Here is a 26,633-nt window from a genome sequence, read left to right as displayed (position 1 = left end):
CTGCATGAGGTCCCGGGAAACGTCCCGCTTTCAGCAGCGGGACGTCCCGGCCTCGGGACTCTGGCCACTCTATACTCATGGAGTGGCAGCGGCGTCTATAGACGCCGTGCCAGTTCATTGCCCGCAGCCCCGCTCCAGCCTAACTGTCTTCCGGTGTTCCGACACCGGCAGGCGAGCAGGGCTACGGCAAGATGGCTGCCGGAGCCCTGTACTGGAGACTATTTGTGTCTCCAGTACAGGGCTTCGGGCGCCATCTTGCCGTAGCCCTGTCAGCGCAGGAGAGAAGATCAGCAGCAAGATGGTCCCGGGAGCAGCGCGCCAGAGGCCGGAGACTTCTGCCAGGTAAGTAAATGCTTTTTTTTCCAGGTGAAATGTTTGCCCGCATTGCGTTTTTTTTCCAGGCGAAATGTTTGCCCGCATTGCGTTTTTTTCTCCAGGTGAAATGTTTGCCTGCATTGGGTTTTTTTTTCAGGTGAAATGTTTGCCCGCATTGCATTTTTTTTTCCAGGTGAAATGTCTGCCCGCTTTGCGTTTTTTTTTCCAGGTGAAATGTTTGCCCGCATTGCGTTTTTTTTTCCAGGTGAAATGTTTGCCCGCATTGCGTTTTTTTTCCAAGTGAAATGTTTGCCCACTTTGCGTTTCTTTTCCAGGTGAAATGTTTGCCCGTATTGCGTTTTTTTTCCATGTGAAATGTTTGCCCGCATTGCGTTTTTTTTTCCAGGTGAAATGTTTGCCCGCTTTGCGTTTCTTTTCCATGTGAAATGTTTGCCCGCATTGCGTTTTTTTTCCAAGTGAAATGTTTGCCCACTTTGCGTTTCTTTTCCAGGTGAAATGTCTGCCCGCATTGTGTTTTTTTTTCCAGGTGAAATGTTTGCCCGCATTGCGTTTTTTTTTCCAAGTGAAATGTTTGCCCGCTTTGCGGTTCTTTTCCATGTGAAATGTTAGCCCGCATTTTTCTGGTGAAATGTTTGCCCGGTTTGCGTTTCTTTTCCAGGTGAAATGTTTGCCCGCATTGCGTTTTTTTTCCAGGTGAAATGTTTGCCCGCTTTGCGTTTCTTTTCTGGTGAAATGTTTGCCCGCATTGCGTTTCTTTTCTGGTGAAATGTTTGCCCGCTTTGCGTTAATTTTGTACTGACATGTCACCCGAATTGCGTTTATTTTGTACTGACATGTTGCCCGCATTGCGTTTATTTTGTGCTGACATGTTTGCCCGCATTGCATTTATTTTGTACTAACATGTTTGCCCGCATTGCGTTTATTTTGTACTGACATGTTTGCCCGCATTGCGTTTATTTTGTACTGACATGTTTGCCCGCATTGCGTTTATTTTGTACTGACATGTTTGCCCGCATTACGTTTATTTTCTGGTGAAATGTTTGCCCGCATTGCGTTTATTTTCTGGTGAAATGTTTGCCCGCATTGCATTTATTTTGTACTGACATGTTGGCCGCATTGCGTTTATTTTGTACTGACATGTTTGCCCGCATTGCGTTTCTTTTCTGGTAAAATGTTTGCCCGCATTGCGTTTCTTTTCTGGTTAAATGTTTGCCCGCATTGTGTTTCTTTTCTGGTTAAATGTTTGCCCGCATTGCGTTAATTTTCTGGTGAAATGTTTGCCCGCATTGCGTTAATTTTCTGGTGAAATGTTTGCCCGCATTGCGTAAATTTTCTGGTGAAATGTTTGCCCGCATTACGTTTCTTTTCTGGTGAAATGTTTACCCGCATTGCGTTAATTTTGTACTGACATGTTGCCCGCATTGCGTTTATTTTGTACTGACATGTTTGCCCACATTGCGTTTATTTTGTACTGACATGTTGCCCGCATTGCATTTATTTTATACTGACATGTTGCCCGCATTGCGTTTATTTTGGTCTGACATGTTGCCCATTGCGCAATTATTTTCTGGTGTCCGGGGTATCTGTTACTGCATTTATTATTTAATGGTCATAGATGGCTATGTTTGCTGCTTTGTGGTTACGGTATACTATTAGCATCACACAGTTTCTGCACAGCCATGATGCAAAGTCTCGTTTGTCCACATCATGGCGTAAACACTGCTTTCTTATGCCTCGCTGTTACATCATTATGTTAGCTCCGCCCATACAATGTCATGTCCACGCCCATTTTTCATGCCCCCCCCCCCCAGTCTTCGTCGCTGCGCGCTCCTCAGTCCTCCCCACTCTTCGCGGCGGCGCGCTCCAATCATTGGAGGCGCAGAAGAGGCACATGACGGCGACGCAGCGTTCCAGGCTGATACACGGAAGTAACGTGAGTATTCTCCGTGCCCGCCTGCTCGCCGTTTGTTGCCCGCTGCCCGCATTTCAAGAGAGGCAGAAGGAGGGGACCCAGGTGAGGGAGGGGATATGTCCCCCCCTCCCCACCGCTATCCCTGCTGTCACCCCTCCTTCTAGCTACACTGGGGGTGGGCCTGGGGGTCACTACACTAGCTATACTGGGGGCAACTATGGGGGCCACTATATTACCTATACTGGGGAGGGGCACCATACCAGCTACAATGGAGGCCACTATACTAGCTACACTGGGGATAACTTTACTAGCTAATTTAGGCCACTATACTAGCTACACTGGGGGCCACTATACTATCTAAACTGTGGGCCACTATACTAGCTATACTGGGGCAACTATGGGGGCCACTATACTACCTATACTGGAGGGCAGCTGTACGGGGGCCACTATACTAGCTACACTGAGGGCAACAACAATACCTACATTGGGGGCAACTGACCTATCTATTAGATGCCGTGTCAGTTCACCGCAGCGGCAGAGCAGGGCTATGGTAAAATGTCCGAAGCCCTGCTCTGGAGACTTTGGGAGTTTCAGTTGCTGACTGCAGAGGATCGTGGGAGCTGCGCACCAGACTGAGGCCCGGAACAGGAGCTCTGCTGCAGGTGAGTAAATGTTTTTTTTTTTATTTATTTATATTTTTACGTTTATGTTCTGCCCAGGTCTGCTACACAATTAAAGTGTTTTCTGGGCAAATCTGCCGACATGATTGCACGTGTTTTCTGGGCAAATCTGCCGACATGATTGCACGTGTTTTCTGGGCAAATCTGCCGACATTATTGAATGTGTTTTCTGGGCAAATCTGCCGACATGATTGCATGTATTTTCTGGGCAAATCTGCCGACATGATTGCATGTATTTTCTGGGCAAATCTGCCGACCTAATTGAACGTATTCTCTGGGCAAATCTGCACACATTACGTGTATTTTCTTGAGAAAACCTGGACAAGTATGTGAATTTTCTGGGGAAAGGATCACCAAAACTTGGGTCCACTGTCTTTGCGTTGCACTTTTAAAGGGAACCCGAGGTGAGAATAATAGTGAGGCTGCCATATGTATCTCCTTTTAAGCAATACCAGTTGCCTGGCGGCCGTGCTGGTCCTCTGCCTCTAATTCTTTCAAGACCCTGAACAAGCATGCTTGTTTCTGGTGTGATTCAGTTCACTACTGCAGCCAAATAGATCAGCAGGGCTGGCAGGCAACTAGTATTGTTTAAAAGGAAATAAATATGGCAGCCTCCATATCACACTCACCCTGGGTTCACGTTAAATTACAGTTAGCTCCGCCCTCATCCGGTCACGGCCACGCCCATTGTTTTTTGTTATAGCCCCACCCGTTTTTTGCCCCTTTACTTTTTTTTTGGGGGGGGGTGTCTTATAATACCCAGCACTGGGTGTCAAATGCCCTAGGTACGCCACTGGCTGTGCGGTGTAGTCGGGGCCCTCTCTTGCCACATAAACAGGGCTCTCTGGCTACCTATGTGGGAGACTGAAATAGGACATTTGGGTGCTGCCATAGGCGACCATTCAGATATTTAAATGGACACCTGTGTTGGTGCCCCAGAAATTGTAACCGGCCCTTCGAACAGGCCCTGGCCATACCTTCCAACTTTTTGAGATAAGAAATAGGGACACTAAAGCCACACCCCTGCCACACCCTTAATCACGCCCTAGGCACACCTCTAGTCGCTCATACTATATCGATTTAAAAAGAAAATGTTATTTTATGATTTAAACCAAGGGTCCCCAACCATCCACTGCTGGTCCGTTGGCAGTTTTCCGCTCCTGTTACCTTATGAGCTTGTTCTCTTATATTCCCCCGTAGCCACTCTCCTCTTAGTAGCATCTCGTATTACAGCAGCGCGTCTTGCGGCTGCTGTAAGGAGGGAAGTAGCACAGCGGTTCCCATAGTAACGGCGATGCATATCACCGCTACAGGAAGCCACTGCCCCGCTTCCTTCCCTTCCTTACAGCAGCCGCAATACGTGCTGCTGTAATACGAGATGCTGCTAAGAGGAGAGCGGCTACGGGGAATCTAAGAGAACAAGCGGCCGCCAGCTCATAAGGTAACAGGAGCGGCAGCCGCGGGTGGCCGGGGGGAGGGGTTTGGATCCAGGGGGTGGGCACTACCTACCCATACTAGGCACTATACTAGCTATATACTGGGCACTATACTAGCTATATACTGGGCACTATACTAGCTATACTGGGTACTATACTCGCTGTACTGGTCACTATACTAGCTATACTGGGTCACTATACTAGCTATACTGGGGCACTATACTAGCTATACTGGGGCACTATACTAGCCATACTGGGGCAACTAAACACCCTATACTGGGGCAACTATGCTAGCTATGCCGCTGCCCTCAGCCCCCCCCCCCACCCCGTAACCCGCTGCGCACGACACTGTCCACTAGCTCGCGCACATTACCCCCCACCCACCCCCACCTGGTCCCTGGAGAAAAATTTGGTCAGAAAGTGGTCCCCGGGCCGGAATAGGTTGGGGACCCCTGATTTAAACCACACCGGTACTTTCTATCCTGGTTCATTTTCCTTCATATTAACATTTGAAAATAAGAAGTATGATTACATACAGCGGTTTGCAAAAGTATTTGGCCCCCTTGAAGTTTTCCACATTTTGTCATATTACTGCTACAGACATGAATCAATTTTATTGGAATTCCACATGAAAGACCAATACAAAGTGGTGTACACGTGAGAAGTGGAATGAAAATCATACATGATTCCAAACATTAAAAAAAACAAAAAACTGCAAAGTGGGGTGTGCGTAATTATTCAGCCCCCTGAGTCAATACTTTGTAGAACCACCCTTTGCTGCAATTACAGCTGCCAGTCTTTTAGGGTATGTTTCTACCAGCTTTGCACATCTAGAGACTGAAATCCTTGCCCATTCTACTTTGCAAAACAGCTCCAGCTCAGTCAGATTTGTGAACAGCAGTTTTCAGATCTTGCCACAGATTCTCGACTGGATTTAGATCTGGACTTTGACTGGGCCATTCTAACACATAAATATGTTTTGTTTTAACCTGCCTGGCGTTCTGATTCCCGCGGCTGGAAAGTTTTTTGCACATAATAATAATAATAATAATAATAATCTGAACATTTATATAGCGCTTTTCTCCTGTCGGACTCAAAGCGCTCAAGAGCTGCAGCCACTGGGACGCGCTCAAGAGGCCACCCTGCAGTGTTAGGGAGTCTTGCCTTGAACTCCTTACTGAATAGGTACTTGACCTAGCCAGGATTCGAACCCTGGTTTCCAATGTCAAAGGCAGAGCCCTTAACCAGTACACTATCCAGCCACCACATGTGAATCATGTAGCGCTAGCTACATGATACCCCCCTTCCTGCGGCCTCCCTCCCTGCCCTCCGATTGCCGCCGGCGCAAAGACCCGTCCTGCCGGTCTTAAGTCTTTTGCAGACTCCAAGAGGTTTTCTTCCAAGATTTCCCTGTACTTGGCTCCATCCATCTTCCCATCAACTATAATCAGCTTCAGTGTCCAAGAAAGTGATGTTCCGCTCGATGATCTAGCAAAATAGAAAATCTTTATTATAGCAGTAACACATAGAGCAGCAGACATGTTGTGTCGTGTGTTACTGCTATAATAGAGATTTTCTATTTTGCTGGATCATCGAGCGGAACACCTCTTTCTTGGACACTGTATATTTGAGGTAAAGTTGCCTCGTTCCTGCTCTGACCCTGCAGGGGGGTCGGTTGAGCGGACTTCACCATCTATGTATAATCAGCTTCCCTGTCCCTGATGAAGAGAGCACTCCCAGAGCATGATGCTGCCACCACCATATTTGACAGTGGGGATGGTGTGTTCAGAGTGATGCGCAGTGTTTTCCGCTACACATAGCATTTTGCATTTTGGCCAAAAAGTTCCATTTTGGTCTCATCTGACCAGAGCACCTTCTTCCACATGTTTGCTGTGTCCCCCACATGGCTTGTGGCAAACTGCAAACGGGACTTCTAAGGGCCCGTTTCCACTAGGGCGGTTTCGCCAGCGATTCTGCAGAGTTTCCCCGCACATGATTCGCACGGGGAAACTCTGCCATAGGGAATGACGGCGCCGCGGCGGAATCGCTTGCGGGAGCGATTCGCCCGGAACCCCCGGCAGAATTTGCCGCGGAGGCTGCGAATCCCATAGCCATGCATGGCACGGCTCATGGGATTCGCCTGCGATCCCGCCCACCGGCTCAGTGCGGCGTGCGTCTGCGAGACGCACGCCGCACCAGTAGAGACGAGCCCTTATGCTTTTCTGTTAACAATGGCTTTCTTCTTGCCACTCTTCCATAAAGGCCAACTTTGTACAGTGCACGACTAATAGTTGTCCTATGGACAGATTCCCCCATCTGAGCTGTAGATCTCTGCAGCTCGTCCAGAGTCACCATGGGCCTCTTGACTGCATTTCTGATCAGCGCTCTACTTGTTCGGCCTGTGAGTTTAGGTGGATGGCCTTGTCTTGGTAGGTTTACAGTTGTGCTATACTCCTTCCATTTCTGAATGATTGCTTGAACAGTGCACTGTGGGATGTTCAAGGCTTTGGAAATCTTTTTGTAGCCTAAGCCTGCTATACATTTCTCAATAACTTTATCCCTGACCTGTCTGGTGTGTTCTTTGGACTTCATGGTGTTGTTGCTCCAAATATTCTCTTAGACAACCTCTGCGGCCGTCACAGAGCAGCCATATTTTTACTGACATTAGATTACACACAGGTGCACTCTGTTTAGTCATTAGCACTCATCAGGCAATATCTATGGGCAACTGACTGCACTCAGACCAAAAGGGGGCTGAATAATTATGCACACCTCACTTTGCAGTTATTTATTTGTAAAAAAAATGTTTGGAATCATATATGATTTTCGTTCCACTTCTCACGTGTACACCACTTTGTATTGGTCTTTCGCATGGAATTCCAATAAAATTGATATATGTTTGTGGCAGAAATATGACAAAATGTGGAAAACTTCAAGGGGGCCGAATACTTTTGCAACCCATTGTAGATGTATACATCAGTCATGAAAGAGGGACAAATGAGGAAGAAAGAGGGACAGAGTCCTCCAAAGAGGTACTGTCCCTCCAAAGCAGGGATAGTTGGGAGGCGGGAGCTATGAAATGCTGCAAGAGACAGCTATGTGTTGCAAGGCTAGCAAACCTGTACAGTAATATTTGAACATCTAGTTGAAGAAACCAGTGTGAAAACCTTGTATTAAAGCTGTGCTTACCGTTATACAGCCTGACAGTATATGCTGTGCCTAGAATTAATCTTGTATTAATAGATATAACATATATATTACAGTATAGTATATACAGCACTGGCAAGGTGTGCTTAATCGCACAGCTCCACGTCACCAGCGCGAGGCATCTGCATCACCTGTGGGACGGAAACACGATCTCCACAGGCACAGGAAGCAGCGCTCAAGCGACAAAAGGCTGGAGGAGGTCGGTGTGTCTCTGCTGTACACAGCCGAGGGGGACGAGACTAGGAGCATCCCACCGAGTATCCAGGAATGGTATGTAAGCCGGCAGCATTGTGTGCGGAGCTCCCCCTTGTGGATGTTACTGGGAAAATGTCCAGTGAACTTGTGTGCGGAGCTCCCCCTTGTGGCCGTACTGTCAGAATGTCCATTTCATTTGTGTGCGGCGCTCCCCGCGTGGCCGTACTGTGAGAATGTTAGTTTTTGCAGATGTAAATACCAGGAGACGGTTCTATCGGAGGGGGCTGTGAGAAAGCGTGTGTATAATCTGAGTGTGGGGAACAGGGGCGTAGCAATAGTGGGTGCAGAGGTTGCAACCGCATCGGGGCCCTTGGGCAAGAGGGGCCCTACCTCAACTGCAGTATTAGCTCTCTATTGGTCCTGTGCTCGTAATAATCACTTCATTAGATACTTTAAATAGTAGTAATCATAAACACACTGCTCCCCATTCCCTTCTTGCACCTCTGACACTGTAGTTGCCATTGGCGGGTTTTGGTGTGACGTATCAATTGTTACGTATAGAGTGTTTGGGGGGGCACCATGTAAAACTTGCATCGGGGCCCACAGCTCTTTAGCTACGCCACTGGTGGGGAATACTGAAGTCTAAACTAATGACAGTCTAGCTAAGTACCGGTAATCGCAATACAATAGGGGGTTTAATCATCAAAACAAGGTAACTGCTGGGTAGAGACGGCATAATTGTAAGGCATTAGTATTTATATAGCACCGACATGTTTCGCAACGCTGTACAGAGTATATGATCTTGTCACTTAACTATCCCTCAGAGGAGCTCACAATCTAATCTCTACCGTAGTCATATGTCTATGTATATATCGTGTAGTGCATGTATCGTAGTCTTGGACCAATTTAGGGGGAAGCCAATTCATTAATCCTGTATGTTTTTGGGATGTGGGCAAAAACCAGAGTGCCTGGAGGAAACTCACACAGACACGGGGAGAACGTAGAACACGGACACGGCTAAAGCAGTGGCTATAAGACATTGAAGTTGGCCCACAACTTAGTCCCAGTGTTTAATTCTGCCCACTTTGTACTGGAGTTTGCCACCCCTGCCTTAGAGCCTTCCCGTTCCTCTCTATGTCCCCTCGTTCCACTGCCGCCGGCCCTCGTTCCAGTTTTCAACTTTAATGTGGACGAGGCCTTTGGGTATCCTTGGAGGGCCACTGAAGTACTCAGGTCTCCAAGTACTTCCAAAAACAAGCAGCTCCGTACTAGAAGACCTGAAGCAGCAGCCAGCGGGAGATTTGACCAAGGCCCCGGCAGTGGAACAAGGGGACACAGAGGAACGGGAAGGCTGTTAGGGATCCAGAGTCTTCCCTCTGCTGAGGGGAGTATCTTACTTTTTTTTATAGCAGGTTACAGCTGTTCTTTTTTGGTTGGCGCTCCACAATACAATATCAGAAACATCCCGTGTAAATAAACCTTCTAACACTGTTCCTATGATGTCCACTGACCAGTCCCATAATCCCTTGAGGGTGAGGCGAGTCATTCGATAGTAAGGCCCAACCGAATCCGGCACACACAATATGGCCGCAAACTGTCAGCAGCTGCTGCTCATTACGCCTTGCAGTCACCTTCCACTGTCAGTCCCACAATTATCATGTAGCTCAGAACAATATAAAATTCATTCATCTTCGGTCTGTGGATCCACACACACTGCACATTCCTCTTCACACACAGGCCCAACAGGGAGATGGAACATGACAGCTATCCTCTGATTCTTCTTAAAGGACCATTATCGCAATACAATTTGAAAATGTAAAATACATGTAAACACATAAATAAGAAGCATGATGAGCTATAAATTACTTTTCTACTATGTTGCTGTCACTTACGGTTAGTAGCAGAAATCTGACAGAACTGACATGATTTGGACTAGTCCATATCCTCATGGAGGATTCTCAGCATGGCCTTTATAAAGACACTCCCTGAAAAGCATTTTTTAATGGCTCATTTTAATTTGGGAGAAACGTACTTCTTATTTGTATGTGTTGACATAGATTTTAGATTTGACGAGTTTCGTAATAGTGGTCTTTTTAAAGGACAACTGAAGAGAGAGGTATATGGAGGCTGCCATGTTTATTTCCTTTTAAGCAATACCAGTTGCCTGGCAGCCTTGCTGACCCTTGGCCTCTAATAATTTCATCCATAGACCCTGAACAAGCATACAGCAGATCAGATGACATTATTATCAGATCTGACAGATTAGCTGCATGCTTGTTTCCGGTGTTATTCAGACACTTCTGCAGCCAAACAGACCAGCAGGGCTGCCAGGCAACTGGTATTGTTTAAAAGGAAATAAACATGACAGCCTCCGTATACCTCTTACTTCAGTTGTCCAGTAAGGGGTCGTGGAGCTTCACATCACATGACAAAGCATGACAACTGATGTATCCTTCACCAGGGAATAGCAGAAACGACACCAGTGCGAATTTACGCATCGTAGTTCCCATCTACGCATCGTAGTTCGTAGGTGAAGTTTCAAAACTACGCTTACAAATTTAAGCGTAGCGAAGTACTGCTACGCGTGGCTTATGCCCTCTATGCGTAGTTAACATGTGTATTGCGTTACTCGCGTCTAATTTTCCGCGTGCGATTGTATGCTTACAAATTTACGCATTGGAAAGGGTAATGTACGCATAGAAGAGTTACCAGTATAAGCATTTCAAGTAGAATTAATGCGTAGCATTTTCTGCATACGGGCATAAGCATCCGCTTCGCACTAAGCGTAATTGCGAAATTTAACACGCAGTCTACGAAATGCATACAAAGCGAATATTTGATTTCAAAGCCATAGTTTGGCGAAGCATGACTGCGTAAAACTACGACCATCCCAGTCCTTCACATTACTCCAGCAAAAAAGAGAACAGAGGTGCAATTCTATCCCCCATGTGCACGCCTCATGTCATGGAAAGTGTGTGGGGTAGACTTTATAGCTCCAGCAGCACAGGACTGATTCATTCCTTTGGCAGGGTTAGGCAGGGCCACATCAGAAATTTTGGGGCCCCTCACACATCATCTGGTCTGGGCCTCCCCCCCTCCCTGGGCCCACCCACCGGTTGCTGTGCCTGCCCACTAGAAACCCCACCCTGTGTCCGTGCACAAAGTGAGCTGCATTGAAAAATGTTCATGGCTCCGACACTAAAGAAAGCGGCATGCAGAACGTGAGCGTGACCATGGTATGTTATGGGTGGAGCCAAATACTAGAAAAATACAGGTAGTCCCCGGTTAACAAATGAGATAGGGACTTATAGGTCCATTCTTATCCTTTATCCGCACTCTCTTGTCCCCCTCTTTTCTTCCTGTGCATCTTTTGATCCCCCTCCGTCTCACCTCAGTTTGTGCCTCTTTTGTGTCCCTCTGTGTGACCTCATGTTCCTGTCTCATCTCTTTTCTCCCTGTGCCTCTTTTGTCCGCCTCTTTACCCCCTGTGCCTATTTTATCCCTGTGTTACCTCTTGTACCCTTCTGTCTCAGCTCGTCCCCCTGTCCTAGCCAGGTATAGGTGCCCCCAGTATAGGTATCCAGGCATAGGTGCCCTCAGTATAGGTAGCCAGGTATAGGTTCCCCCAGTATAATTAGCCAGCTATAGGTGGTGTCCCAGTAGATGGTGTAGATACCCCCAGTATAGGTAGCCTGGTATAGCTGGTGCCCCAGTATAGGCCAACAAGGTACAGGTGCCCCCAGTATAGGTATTTAACTAAAGGTTGTGCCCCGGTATAGGTAGCCTGGAATAGTTGCCCACATTATAGGTAGCCTGGTATGGGTGGTGCACCAGTATAGGTTAGCAAGGTACAGGTTCCCCCAGATAGGTAGCAAGCTATAGGTGGTGCCCGAGTATAAGTAGCCAAGTATAGGTGGTGCCCCAGTATAGGTAGCCAGGTACAGGTGGTGCCCTCAGTATAAGTAGCCAAGTATAGGTGGTGCCCCAGTATAGGTAGCTATGTATAGGTGGTTCCAGCCCCAGTATAGGTAGCCAGATATAGGTGGTGCCCCAGTATAGAAAGTCAGCTGTAGCGGACTCACTCATCTGCTCCTCATTTTCAAGCGCTGATGTCACTCTTCTCTCAGTGCTGGAACGTGGTGTTCTGGTTTGTGAGCCACAGGCCCGCAGCCAGCACATGCGGCCCTCCAGCGCTTTGGGGGGGGGGCCCAGGGCCCCCAGAAGTCCTAGGCCCCTCACTGCAGTGTCAGTTGCCCCCCCCCCCCCCTGATGGCTGCCCTGGGGTTAGGTGCATGGACAGCAGTGTGATCTGAGCTCAGAGGTAATTGTGCAGGGAGCGAACAGCAATTTTACCATTAGGAGAGCAGTAGGAGGACCGCCCATTAACCCATTAGAGCCTTGTGTGTTACCGTGGTAATATTGCAGGGAGCACACGGCAACTTCACCAGATTTTAGAGCATCAGCCCCTAAAGAGGCACCAAACTGACACGTTGTAAATGATTCAGGATACTCACGTTTACCATAATTATTTTGCTTTTCGCATCAGAATCACTTCTTATATCTATACACAGTATTTTGCTATATATTGGTATGTAGCCCTTCCCTCCCAATGATGTCACAGCCTAGGCTATTTAAATATGCAAAATGTTGCCCAACAGTAAGGTTATGTCATAGCTCCCAACTGTCCCTCTCTTTTGGAGGGACAGTCTCTCTTTGGGAACCTTATCCCTCTGTCTCCCTTTCCTCCTCATTTGTCTCTTTCAGGACTTTGTCCCTCTTTCTATGTAAATATATATATTTCTCTACTAAAAAATGTTTGACTTTAAACTGTATTCCCATTATTTAAATTGATATATTAATAATTTTAAAATGTTAATATGAAGGAAAATGAACCAGGATAGAAAGGATCAGTGTGGTTTGAATTATAAAACAACATATTTTTCTCATTAAATCTTTATGGTATGCATGACTAGGGGTATGATTTGGGCGTGATGAAGGGTGTGGCAGGGGCGTGGCTTAAGTGTCTCTCTTTCCCATCTCAAAAAGTTGGGAGTTATGGTTATGCTTTGAATCAGGATGATACTATTTATTGGCTAACTACAATCCTTGGCTCTAGTCTACTTCAGGGAACCCAGCACAATTCCTCATGGGGAGCAGTTCTCCAATCACAGTACTCTCTTACAGCACTAAGCGATGTGATTGGCCAAATAGCGTGGGTGTAGTTTACTACAAGCCTGGGGGCTGACTATGCTGGGAAGGGTGAGGGGGGTAGGAGGCCCCCAATTTTCCTTTGCCCCGGGACCCCCATGCTGCTTAAACCGGCCCTGGGGCTGTGAGAGCCTGTGTGTATAATGTGAGTCTGGGGAATCCAGTAGTTAGGCTGCTGGAAGGGGCATTGCAGCTGTATATGGATACAGGTGGCTGCAGACAGAGCTGCACGTGATCAGAGGGCGCTGCTGCTGCACATGGCAGGCTGCTTAGGTAAACACAGTACAATAGGGGGTTTTATCATCAAAGCAAGGTGACTACTGGGTACATCAGTGACTGCAGGGTAGGCCTGTGTTGGTGACGCAGGTCACTGCAGGGAAGAAGTACGGTCCACAGCAGGCTGCCTGTGCTGCTCACACCAACCCCGACACTACAGGTGATAGGAGCCTTTCAAGCTTCCTGATACTGCCTGTGTAGTATGGCTGCAGGGCGCCTCTCACTGAGCAGACAAGTGTGCTCTCCCCGCTGGCCAGCAGCCCATACTGCTACTTTATCTAATCTACCATATGGGAACATGATGCATGCGGTGCAGTGGTGGTGCAGCAAATGCAAGGCGAGATGCTGTCCATAGCAACCGCGTCAGTTATATCAGTCAGTGCAAAGATGCTGCCCATAGTAACTGCATCAGTTATATCAGTCAGTGCAGAGATGCTGCCCATAGCAACCAGACAGTTATATCAGTCAGTGCCAGTGCAGAGATGGTGCCCATATCAACCGTGTCAGTCATATCAGTCAGTGCCAGTGCAGAGATGCTGCCCATAGCAACTGAATCAGTTATATCAGCCAGTGCAGAGATGCTGCCCATAGCAACCAGGCAGTTATATTAGTCAGTGCAGAGGAAAGCATGAAAGTGAAACTAGATTTTCAAAATTCGTTTTTAAAGAGAACCTAAGGCGGAATTTTTAATTCTTAATAGAACCTGTACTTACCTGTAGCTTGTCCATCATTGTTCTCCTCCATTACAGGCTCCCCCCGCCGCTCCCAGCCTCCGCTAGCTTCCTCCAATCAGAAGCTAAGCGCTTACTTTGGCACAAGCTCTGTGTACCCTTGGGCCGGATTTATCAAGATGCGCTCCTTAGCAGCGCAGCTTAATGTGAAGGCGCACCCGCTTTGCCTACCGCGCGTAACTTTAACTGCAGGTGGTCTTGTGCAGTATCGTTACCGCGATACTTCACTTGCAGCCGCTACTATGTTAACATACATAGTTACAACTATGTAAATGAACATAGTAGCGGCCGCAAGTGAATTATCGCGGTAACAATACTTCAGAAGACACCCGCAGTTAAAGTTACATGCTTTTCTATGTAACTAAGTAAAACGCAAGAACAACTCATGTGCAAAATGCAATTAAAACGCACTCAAAACGCTAATAAAATGCATTAAGGCATATGCAGCAAAACGCAACCTTTCATGCATCGCCTTTTGTGTTCCCAACCCTCAATGAAAACTTTGGACAGTGCTAATCCTATTAGAGGGTGAATGATGAAAATTAGGTGTGTGCACAAGGCTTTTGGGCCATGTTTACAGCTAGAACCCACTAGGGAGATACTGGCAGCGTTTTTAGATCGCCGGCGATTGAAAAGAAACAAACAAAACGCTTTGCCAATGCATTTAAATGGTGGGGAACCCGCTAGTGCGATTGCCATTAGGATTAATCACAATCGCAGGACATGCACTCAATGCCATGTATAGAAGTGCTGCAAAACAGTTTTCAAAAATAAATTTTACAGCGATTTGGGGTCTTAGCGTTTAGAATTTTATATAAAGTTTTATACTTACCGGGTGTCTCAATGTCCATTTTTTGCCCATAGCCCCGCCCCCTAGCAGAAGAGGTCACAGAAGCTTCTCTGATTGGTCCTAGAACAACACCTATGACCTCTTCCATTGGGGGGCAGGGCTACGGACGGAATCCTTTTATTTAAATTTACAAAGGCTCACCCCCAAATTGCTGCAGAATTGATTTTCCATAGTGAGTCCCAGCCCTTAGGGTCACTTTATGGCTGGGTTTACACGTACATTCATGCATCTGAAACAGCCAATAATGGCGGTTTCAACTGCCGATCATTATGTGTGTACAGAGGCTGCAGATCGCTATTGCTCGGGCATCGTTAAAGATCCGTACGACCCCCCATGCCCAAGCATGACCATTCGCAATGCTTTCTAATAGTCTGCCCACCAATGAAAGCCCTTCTGTCATCGTAACAATTCTCGCATGTGTGTATGTAGCTTCAGTGTATAGAAGCCATAGCAGTCACCTTGAGGAATATGATCCAGCCCTACACACTGCCAGCAATACTCCTCACCTTCCCTAACGGCACCATAATATCGCTCAGCATCGCCCCATACACAGACCTCAGGTTATACACAGCCCAGAAGATCACAGTATGCCAGGTGATAGGCCAGGTCAGGAGGCCTCTGTTACACATGATACAGTGGGTTGCAAAAGTATTAGGCCCCCTTGAAGTTTTCCACATTTTGGCCTCAATTCACTAAGCTTAACTCCTGTCTTTAATAACTCTTCTGGGCTGTTTTATATTTATCACAATTATATCACCATGGTGATAACTGTAAAACAGCTCAGAAGAGTTATTAAAGACAGGAGTTAAACTTAGTGAATTGAGGCCTATGTCACATTACTGCCACAAACATGCATTAATTTTATTGGAATTCCACGTGAAAGACCAACACAAAGTGGTGTACATGTGAGAAGTGGATCGAAAATCATACATCATTCCAAACACTTTTTTTTACAAATAAATAACTGCAAAGTGCGGTGTGCGGTATTATTCAGTCACCTGAGTCAATATTTTGTAGAACCACCTTTTGCTGCAATTACAGCTGCCAGTCTTTTAGGGTATGTCTCTACCAGCTTTGCACATCTAGAGACTGAAATCCTTGCCTATTCCTCTTTGCAAAACAGCTCCAGCTCAGTCAGATTAGATGGACAGCTTTTGTGAACAGCAGTTTTCAGATCTTGCCACAGATTCTCGATTGGATTTAGATCTGGACTTTGACTGGGCCATTCTAACACATAGATATGTTTTGTTTTAAACCATTCCGTTGTTGCCCTGGCTTTATGTTTAGGGTCGTTGTCCTGATGGAAGGCGAACCTCCGCCCCAGTCTCAAGTCTTTTGCAGACTCCAAGAGGTTTTCTTCCAAGTTTGCCCTGTATTTGGCTCCATCCATCATTCCATCAACTCTGACCAGCTTCCCTGTTCCTGCTGAAGAGATGCACCCCCCGAGCTTGATGCTGCCACCACCATATTTGACAGTGGGGATGGTGTGTTCAGAGTGATGTGCAGTGTTAGTTTTTTGCCACACATAGCGTTTTGCATTTTGGCCAAAAAGTTCCATTTTGGTCTCATCTGACCAGAGCACCTTCTTCCACATGGTTGCTGTGTCCACCTCATGGCTTGTGGCAAACTGCAAACAGGACTTCTTATGCTTTCTGTTAACAATACCTTTCTTCTTGCCACTCTTCCATAAAGGCCAACTTTGTACAGTGCATGACTAATAGTTGTCCTATGGACAGAGTCTCCCACCTGAGCTGTAGATCTCTGCAGCTCGTCCAGAGTCACCATGGGCCTCTTGACTGCATTTCTGATCAGCGCTCTCCTTGTTCGGCCTGTGACTTTAGGTGGATGGCCTTGTCTTGGTACAGTGCTCCGTGGAATGTTCAAGGCTTTGGAAATCTTTTTGTAGCCTAAGCCTGCTTTAAAGGGGAACTGAAGAGAGAGGTATATGGAGGCTGTCATGTTCATTTCCTTTTAGACAATACCAGTTGCCTGGCAGCCCTGCTGATCCTCTGCCTCTAATACTATTAGCCATAGCCCCTGAACAAGCATGCAGCAGATCAGGTGTTTCAGTGGTTCAGTCTGATCAGGTGTTTCAGTCTGATCTGACAAGACTAGCTGCATGCTTGTTTCTGGTTTTAATCAGATACTACTGCAGAGAAATAGACCAGCAGGGCTGCCATGCAACTGGTATTGATTAAAAGGAAATAAACATGACAGCCTCCATATACCTCTCTCTTCAGTTCCCCTTTAAATTTCTCAATAACGTGATCCCTGACCTGTCTGGTGTGTTCTTTGGACTTCACGGTGTTGTTGCTCCCAATATTCTCTTAAGCCTCATCTACACGTGTAGATGAGGCGGCGATCCAGCGGCTCGATTAGCCACCGGATCACCTCTTCCGCGTCCCCGCTCGCCGCGCGTTCGCCGGAAGCAAGCAGGGAATCGGCGGTGGGGAGATCCGTCCTGCCGGATCTTATCAATTGAGCCGGCTCGATTGATAAGGAACATCGCGGCCGCATCTACGCGTGTAGATGCGGCTTTAGACAGCCTCTGAGGCCCTCACAGAGCAGCTGTATTTGTACTGACATTAGATTACACACAGGTGCACTCTATTTAGTCATTAGCACTCATCAGGCAATGTCTATAGGCAATTGACTGCACTCAGATCAAAGGGGGCCGAATAGTTATGCACACACCACTTTGCAGTTATTTATTTGTAAAAAATGTTTGGAACCATGTATGATTTTCGTTCCACTTCTCATGTGTACACCACTTTGTGTTGGTCTTTCACGTGGAATTCCAATAAAATTGATTCATGTTTGTGGCAGTAATATGACAAAATGTGGAAAACTTCAAGCAGGCCGATTACTTTTGCAACCCACTGTATCCCTAGAATTGTGGCTAAGGGCTCATTCACACTACAGAACACATGCACAAATGCGATTTTGTGCATGCATCTCCATCGCACGGAATGCACATTGAGGTGTCTTAACCTTCCTGGCGGTAAGCCCGAGCTGAGCTCGGGCTATGCCGCTGGAAGGCACCGCTCAGGCCCCGCTGGGCCGGTGCCCGATCGCCGCTGCTACCCGCCGATCCGCCGCTATCCGTCGCGCCGCAGCCGCCCCCCCCCCAGACCCCGTGCGCTGCCTGGCCAATCAGTGCCAGGCAGCTCTTTGGGGTGGATCGGAATCCCCTTTGACGTCACGACGTCGGTGACGTCATCCCGCCCCGTCGCCATGGCGACGGGGGAAGCCCTCCAGGAGATCCCGTTCTTTGAACGGGATCTCCTGATCGCCGATCGCCTGAGGCGATCGGAGGGGCTGGGGGGATGCCGCTGAGCAGCGGCTATCATGTAGCGAGACTTTGTCTCGCTACATGAAAAAACAAAAAAAAAAAATTAAAAAAAAAGATTTGCTGCCCCCTGGCGATTTTTTAGCAAACCGCCAGGAGGGTTAAAGCGCAGACATTGGCAGCAGCAACACAATAGAACCCATTGGGAAAATGTGTTTGTCATGTGATAAGATGTTCCCAGACGTGTTAAATCGCAACACCCAGGGAACGCACAGCTCTACAGTGACTAATAACATGAAAGTCTATGGACTTTCATGTTACCATGTGGATCGCACACTATGTGCAATGCATCAAAACTGACAGCGCAGCACTTAGTGTGAATGAGCCCTAAGAAGAATTGCAGGTGATGTTTTATGGCTCTGTGAAACTTGGATCCGAGGTCTGCAGTGTGATACAGCTGAACCAGTAAGGGCTCTTTCACACTAGGAGCTGCACCGTGCGTTTTGACGGATCGCTCCTAGGCTGCGTTTAGAAAAGTAACATGAAAACCTATTTGACTTTCATGTTCACTTTCACATTAAATGACACATTCCAGAGCGTTACATTGAAATGCATCTGGGAGCTTCGTAACGTCCAGCCGCAGCGTTCTCCCGCAAGGTTGAATTAGAACTACCGCCGCTAATCAGCGTCGCACCGCAATTTCCCAAAGTCACACCGCAGGTCATAATGCGTGCACGAAATCGGTTCCTGCACACGCTCTGTGATGTGAAAGAGCCCTAATGATTGCTAGGGTTCAGGGAAAGAGATGGAGGTGAGCCCAGAATTAGATAGCCCTCCTATAAGCTGAAGTGGACTGTTTTATCAATGTAAAGATAGTCCAGCAGAATGATAAGTCCACAGTAACAGCACAAAGGAAGTGATTGTAAACCTAGTTGCAGTAACAAGTGTTAAATCATTGTATAAAAGCTGTGCTTACCATTATACAGCCTGACAATATATGTTGTGCATGTATTAATCTTCTATTAACATATAGCATATATATATTACAGTATAGTCAGCAATGCTATTGCATACATTACATATAGCACTGGCCGGGTGAGCTGGAAGCGCGAGGCATCTGCAGAAGGTGAGGTGACCGGAAACACGCCCTCCACGGACACAGCACACTCGAGACACTGACAGCCGGAGGAGGTAGACGAGTCTCCGCTCTGCACAGCCGAGGACGAGAGTCCGCCTACCCTCTTGAGGCATCACATGGAACAGCCAGGAACCAGGATCACGTATGTAAGCTGGCAGCATTGTGTGCGGAGCTCCCTCTTGTGGCCGGACTGTAAAATGTTCATGGAACTTGTGTGCGGAGCTCCCCCGTGTGGCCGCTATAGAACTCTTATTGATGTACATAGACCCTGTGAGGAGCCAGTGATATGGGAGGGCTGTGTGTATATTGTGAGTCTGGGGAATCCCGTATTGAGGCTGCTGGAAGAACAGGGCGGCTGTATATGGATGCAGGTGGCTGCAGACTGAGCTGCACGTGATCAGGGGCGCTGCTGCTGCACATGGCAGGCTGAGCAGACAGGTGTGCTCTCCCCCGGCCAACAGCCCATACTGGTACTTTGCATTGTTTCATAATTGAACAATCATAAAACCAGCAACAGATCCCCTCAGCAACATTGCATCACACTGCGTCTGGTGATTTTCAGTGTGTACAGGCCTTACATCTACAGACATGTTACTATTAGGGATGGGAATTCCGGCTCTTCTCAGAGAATCGGCTCTTCTGAATCGGCTCCCATTAAAGAGCCGGCTCTCAGGCCTCTTGCACACTGCATGCATTTCCGATTCCGCTTTTTAATCAGTTTTTAGATCCGATTCAGATTCCGATTTGCAGTGTGCAGGGAGCAAACTGCAAATCAGAATCAGATGTAAAAACCGATTAAAAAGCGGAATCGGAATCGCTTGCAGTGTAAATATCACTAGACACCATTCAGAATCGGCGTAAAAGCCCCGCCCCCGTTTCCATGACAACTCCAGACTGCTTCTCTGACTGGGGCAATCCCTCCTGCTACTGCTCTGCTCCGCCCCATACACTCCTACAAGCTGCAAGAGGAGGACTACATCTCCCAGCATGCCTTAGCACCCTTTATTACATAGCAAAGCAGGGCTATGTGGGGTGGCTGAGGCACCGGCTCTCCTCAAAGTGGGAGTTGGCTCTTGTCGTTCGCAGCAAAGAGCCGGCTCGTTCACGAACGACCCATCACTACTGCGAACCTGGAGAGGTGAGTTAAAGGGAACCTTATTAAGTAAAAAAAGAAAAGAAATCAAAACAGGTTTAACTTACCTGCGGTTTCTACCAGCCCCCTGCAGCTGCCCTGTGCCCCCTCAGCGATCCTCTTCCAGGCTGACTGGCCACTGCGCATGTGCGGCTCCTCAATAACGCTCTCATCTATGTGCAGTAGAGATTTTTTAGTGCTGCAAATCTGCAGAGTGCTCCCGTCCATGGGAGCGTGATTAGGAGGCAAGCGGACCAGAGGCTCTCATTAGAACGAAAGTAGGGTGCAGCGAGGCACTGGAGGATGGGTGTGTCCCGGTGCAAGCACAGGGCAGCTGCAGGGGGGTGGTAGATGCCCCAGGGAAGTTAAACTCTCTTTTTTTTTTCATACAGTTAAGGTTCACTTTAATTCTCCCTCTGCTGTGTGGTGTATTTGGGGCCCTCTCTTGCCACATAAACAGGGCTCTCTGGCTACCTATGTGGGAGACTCTGAAATAGGAAATTTGGGCACTGCCATAGGCGACCATTCAGATATTTAAATGGACACCTGTGTTGGTGTCCTAGAAATTGTAACCAGCCCCTCGAACAGGCCCTGGCCATACCTTCCAACTTTAGTGAGATAAGAAATAGGGACACTTAAGCCACACCCCTGTCACACCCTTAATCACATAGCACATGGAGAAAAAATACTGTGCACCTGTCTCTTTAAACATTTTTTATATTTATTCTGTCCTTCAGCCAAAAATCAACAGTATTGACATACAGAAAGAAGAAGCGTCAAACCTGGATGCCAGATGGTGCTGTGGTGTGCAGGGGAAAGGTGACCAGGGGAAGAATGGACGGCACTACAGCCGTTTCACACCAGACCGGCGCTTGCTCACGAGCGTGTCTGGTGCTGGTGCTCATTGGACTTTGGGCCCCTTAGCGCAGTTAGGCTGCAAAAAAGTGCCACACATGTGGTATTGCCGTACTCAGGAGAAGTAGTATAATGTGTTTTGGGGTGTATTTTTACACATACCCATGCTGGGTGGGAGAAATATCTCTGTAAATGACAATTGTTAGATTTTTTTTTTACACACAATTGTCCATTTACAGAGATATTTCTCCCACTCAGCATGGGTATGTGTAAAAATACACCCCAAAACACATTATACTACTTCTCCTGAGTACGACGATACCACATGTGTGGCAATTTTTTGCACCCTAACTGCGCTAAGGGGCCCAAAGTCCAATGAGTACCTTTAGGATTTCACAGGTCATTTTTGTTTCAAGACTACTCCTCACGGTTTAGGGCCCCTAAAATGCCAGGGCAGTATAGGAACCCCACTAATGACCCCATTTTAGAAAGAAGACACCCCAAGGTATTTCGTTAGGAGTATGGTGAGTTCATAGAAGATTTTATTTTTTTGTCACAAGTTAGCGGAAATTGATTTTAATTGTTTTTTTTTCATAAAGTGTCATTTTCCGCTAACTTGTGACAAAAAATAAAATCTTCCATGAACTCACCATACTCCTAACGGAATACCTTTGGGTGTCTTCTTTCTAGAATGGGGTCATTTGTGGTGTTCCTATACTGCCCTGGCATTTTAGGTGCCCTAAACCGTGAGGAGTAGTCTTGAAACCAAATGTCGCAAAATGACCTGTGAAATCCTAAAGGTACTCATTGGACTTTGGGCCCCTTAGCGTACTTAGGGTGTAAAAAAGTGCCACACATGTGGTACCGCCGTACTCAGGAGAAGTAGTATAATGTGTTTTAAGGGTGTATTTTTACACATACCCATGCTGGGTGGGAGAAATATCTCTGTAAATGACAATTGTTTGATTTTTTTTTTACACACAATTGTCCATTTACAGAGAGATTTCTCCCACCCAGCATGGGTATGTGTAAAAATACACCCCAAAACACATTATACTACTTCTCCTGAGTACGGCGATACCACATGTGTGACACTTTTTTGCAGCCTAAGGGGTCCAACGTCCTATTCACAAGTCATTTTGAGGCATTTGTTTTCTAGACTACTCCTCACGGTTTAGGGCCCCTAAAATTCCAGGGCAGTATAGGAACCCCACAAGTGACCCCATTTTAGAAAGAAGACACCCCAAGGTATTCCGTTAGGTGTATGGCGAGTTCATAGAAGATTTTATTTTTTGTCACAAGTTAGTGAAAAATGACACTTTGTGAAAAAAAAACAATAAAAATCAATTTCCGCTAACTTTTGACAAAAAATAAAATCATAACATAGCAAAGAAGTGAACAGCGCTACTTAAAAACAGATGAATGCTTACCTGCAAAAGAGTGCAAGCCCCACTTATGGGATAAAATACACACTGCGCATACACATGACCTGTCTACCACTTCGAGGATGTTAGTTTCCTGTAACAGCTTGCATACAACTTGTTAAGTACTCGTCCCTTCTTTGCTATGTTATAATTTTATTTCTGGTCAGCTGCTCCCACTTAACAGTTTTGCTTTTGGTGTATATGCAGAGCCTCTGTTTGGGTTCAAGGTGCGTTTGTAGTTTCTGGGGGGGGCTCAGCGCATCTCTGAGCAGAGGCCATTCAGAGGCGGCCTGGTGATGCGCTGATCCAACTTTTTTGCGCAATTTTCAATTTTACTTGGTAGCGCGCCCAGGCTGTGCATATGCATAGGTAGGATTTAGTTAGTGTTAGGTCCCCTCCTGTGGAGGAAAGACTTCTTCGACAGTGGGAGGGACGAGTACTTAATAAGTTGCATGCAAGCTGTTACAGGAAACTAACATCCTCCAAGTGGTAGACAGGTCATGTGTAGGCTCAGTGTGTATTTTATCCCATAAGTGGGGCTTGCACTCTTTTGCAGGTAAGCATTCATCTGTTTTTAAGTAGCGCTGTTCACTTCTTTGCTATGTTATAATTTTATTTCTGGTCAGCTGCTCCCACTTAACAGTTTTGCTTTTGGTGTATATGCAGAGCCTCTGTTTGGGTTCAAGGTGCGTTTGTAGTTTCTGGGGGGGCTCAGCGCATCTCTGAGCAGAGGCCATTCAGAGGCGGCCTGGTGATGCGCTGATCCCACTTTTTTGCGGAAAAAATAAAATCTTCTATGAACTTGTCATACACCTAACAGAAAACCTTGGGGTGTCTTTTTTTTCTAAAATGGGGTCACTTGTGGGGTTCCTATAACGCCCTGGCATTTTACGGGCCCAAAACCGTGAGCAGTCTGGAAACCAAATTTCTCAAAATGACTGTTCAGGGGTATAAGCATCTGCAAATTTTGATGACGGGTGGTCTATGAGGGGGCGAATTTTGTGGAACCGGTCATAAGCAGGGTGGCCTTTTAGATGACAGGTTGTATTGGGCCCGATCTGATGGATAGGAGTGCTAGGGGGGTGACAGGAGGTGATTGATGGGTGTCTCAGGGGGTGGTTAGAGGGGGGAATAGATGCAAGCAATGCACTGGCGAGGTGATCAGGGCTGCGTTCTGAGGGTGTGGGCGGGTGATTGAGTGCCCTAGGGGCAGATAGGAGTCTAATCTGATAGGTAGCAGTGACAGGAGGTGATTGATTGGTAATTAGTGGGTGTTTAGGGTAGAGAATAGATGTAAACACTGCACTTGGGAGGTGATCTGACATCGGATCTGCGGGCGATCTATTGGTGTACGTGGGTGATCAGATTGTCCGCAAGGGGCAGGTTAGGTGCTGATTGATGGGTGGCAGTGACAGGGGGTGATTGATGGGTGGCAGTGACAGGGGGTGATTGATGGGTGATTGACAGGTGATCAGTGGGTTATTACAGGGAAGAACAGATGTAAATATTGCACTGGCGAATTGATAAGGGGGGGTCTGAGGGCAATCTGAGCGTGTAGGCGGGTGATTGGGTGCCCGCAAGGGGCAGATTAGGGTCTGATCTGATGGGTAACAGTGACAGGTGGTGATAGGGGGTGATTGATGGGTGATTGATGGGTAATTAGTGGGTGTTTAGGGTAGAGAACAGATGTAAACACTGCACTTGGGAGGTGATCTGACGTTGGATCTGCGGGCGATCTATTGGTGTGGGTGGGTGATCAGATTGCCCGCAAGGGGCAGGTTAGGGGCTGATTGATGGGTGGCAGTGACAGGGGTGATTGATGGGTGATTGATGAGTGATTGATAGGTGATTGATAGGTGATTGACAGGTGATCAGGGGGATAGATGCATACAGTACACGGGGGGGGGGGTCTGGGGAGAATCTGAGGGGTGGGGGGGGGTGATCACGAGGGAGCAGGGGGCAGTTTAGGGCTTAATAAAAATAGCGTTGACAGATAGTGACAGGGAGTGATTGATGGGTGATTAGGGGAGTGATTGGGTGCAAACAGTGGTCTGGGGGGTGGGCAGGGGGGGTCTGAGGGGTGCTGTGGGCGATCAGGGGGCAGGGGGGGGGGAAATCAGTGTGCTTGGGTGCAGACTAGGGTGGCTGCAGTCTGCCCTGGTTGTCCCTCGGACACTGGGACCACCAGGGCAGGAGGCAGCCTGTATAATACACTTTGTATACATTGCAAAGTGTATTATACACTTTGTATGCGGTGATCCGGGTGCTAGTAACCCGCCGGCGCTTCCGAACGGCCGGCGGGTTACAGCGCGAGGGGGGCGGAGCCAGTCGCCGGCGGCCGATCGCGTCACGAATGACGCAATCGCGCCGCCCATGCCCCTACAAGGACCGCCGCCTCTGGGCATGAGCTGGTCCTTGTGGGATCCACTTTCCGGCCGCCCCTGTGCAGTGGGCGGTCGTTAAGTGGTTAATCACGCCCTAGGCACACCCCTAGTCACGCATACTATAAAGATTTCAAAAGAAAAATATACTTAACCATTAGATTCTCTCACCCTACTGCTCTACACACTTATAGGCACCTCGGCTCCATTCATCCTACACACATTATTGAGCCCCACTTCTTTAATATTTATGGTTAGTTGCACTAGTGGGCCCTTACGGCCACATACGTTTTTATATTGATTATACTACATACTACATTAGGCCCTTCAATTGGTATACGGGTTCTTTTTAACCATTATTCTATACACGAATAGAAATGTATAGTATGCATGTATGTGTTTTTTTTTTATTTTTCATGTATATATTATTATTACAATTTTGTCTGTGTGAATGGGAGTGAGTGTGTATATATATATATATATGGGTATATGTATATGTATATGTATATGGATGCATACATTTTATCCTTTGGAGTACTGTGGTACGTTCCGAATATTTTTTATTATATATTGATTAGTGTGATTTATTGTAATTTACGGTTTTTTATGCCTATACTAACGTTTAGTGGTGTGTCTATCCTGATTGTTGCCATGTTGTATTTGAAGGCACACCTATAGACCTGAGGAAGCGGCGTGGTCGCGAAACGCGTTGTCAATTGTGCCCTAATAAAGTTTGAGAAACATCAACCATCACTTTACGTGCGAGTTGTACTACTATAAGGTAGGATCATTAATACCTTGTTTGAATTTCCACATCTAATATAAGAACCACAGATACACGTCCACGGGCGCCTCCTACCCTTTTCCCAAAAGAAAAATATGTTATTTTATAGTTTAAACCACACAGGTACTTTCTATCCTGGTTCATTTTCCTTCATATTAACATTTGAAAATAAGAAGTATACATATGATTACATACAGTGGTTTGCAAAAGTATTCGGCCTCCTTGAAGTTTTTCACATTTTGTCACACTACTGCCACAAACATGAATCAATTTTTTTGGATTTCCACGTGAAAGACCAATAGAAAGTGGTGTACACGTGAGAAGTGGAATGAAAATCATACATGATTCCAAACATTTTTTTTTTTTAAATTGCTGCAATTACAGCTGCCAGTCTTTTAGAGTATGTCTCTACCAGCTTTGCTTATCTAGAGACTGAAATTCTTGCCCATTTTTCTTTACAAAACAGCTCCAGCTCAGTCAGATAAGATGGGCAGCGTTTGTGAACAGCAGTTTTCAGATCTTGCCACAGCTTCTCGACTGGATTTAGATCTGGACTTTGACTGGGCCATTCTAACACAGATATGCTTTGTTTTAAATCATTCCATTGTTGCCCTGGCTTTATGTTTAGAGTCGTTGTCCTGCTTGAAGACCTCTACCCCAGTCTAAAGTCTTTTGCAGATTCCAAGAGGTTTTCTTCCAAGATTGCCCTGTATTTGGCTCCATCCATCTCCCCATCAACTCTGACCAGCTTCCTTGTCCCTGCTGAAGAGAAGCACCCCCAGAGCATAATGCTGCCACC

The 26,633-nt window shown here is 46.9% G+C and overlaps 1 long non-coding RNA gene across 1 annotated transcript; it reads left to right on the top strand.

Annotated features, from left to right (window-relative positions):
- Positions 1–277: 277 nt before the first annotated feature.
- LOC137536055 (uncharacterized) lies at positions 278–25,797 on the top strand. Its single transcript, XR_011024510.1, has 3 exons — positions 278–342; positions 19,206–19,404; positions 25,717–25,797. It is a non-coding gene; the product is annotated as an uncharacterized lncRNA (long non-coding RNA).
- Positions 25,798–26,633: the final 836 nt, after the last annotated feature.

This window comes from Hyperolius riggenbachi, chromosome 10 (assembly GCF_040937935.1).
Source record: "Hyperolius riggenbachi isolate aHypRig1 chromosome 10, aHypRig1.pri, whole genome shotgun sequence".
Taxonomy (NCBI): domain Eukaryota; kingdom Metazoa; phylum Chordata; class Amphibia; order Anura; family Hyperoliidae; genus Hyperolius; species Hyperolius riggenbachi.
The sequence above is the reverse complement of the archived record's forward strand: the minus strand, read 5'-3'. Positions and strand labels throughout refer to the sequence as shown.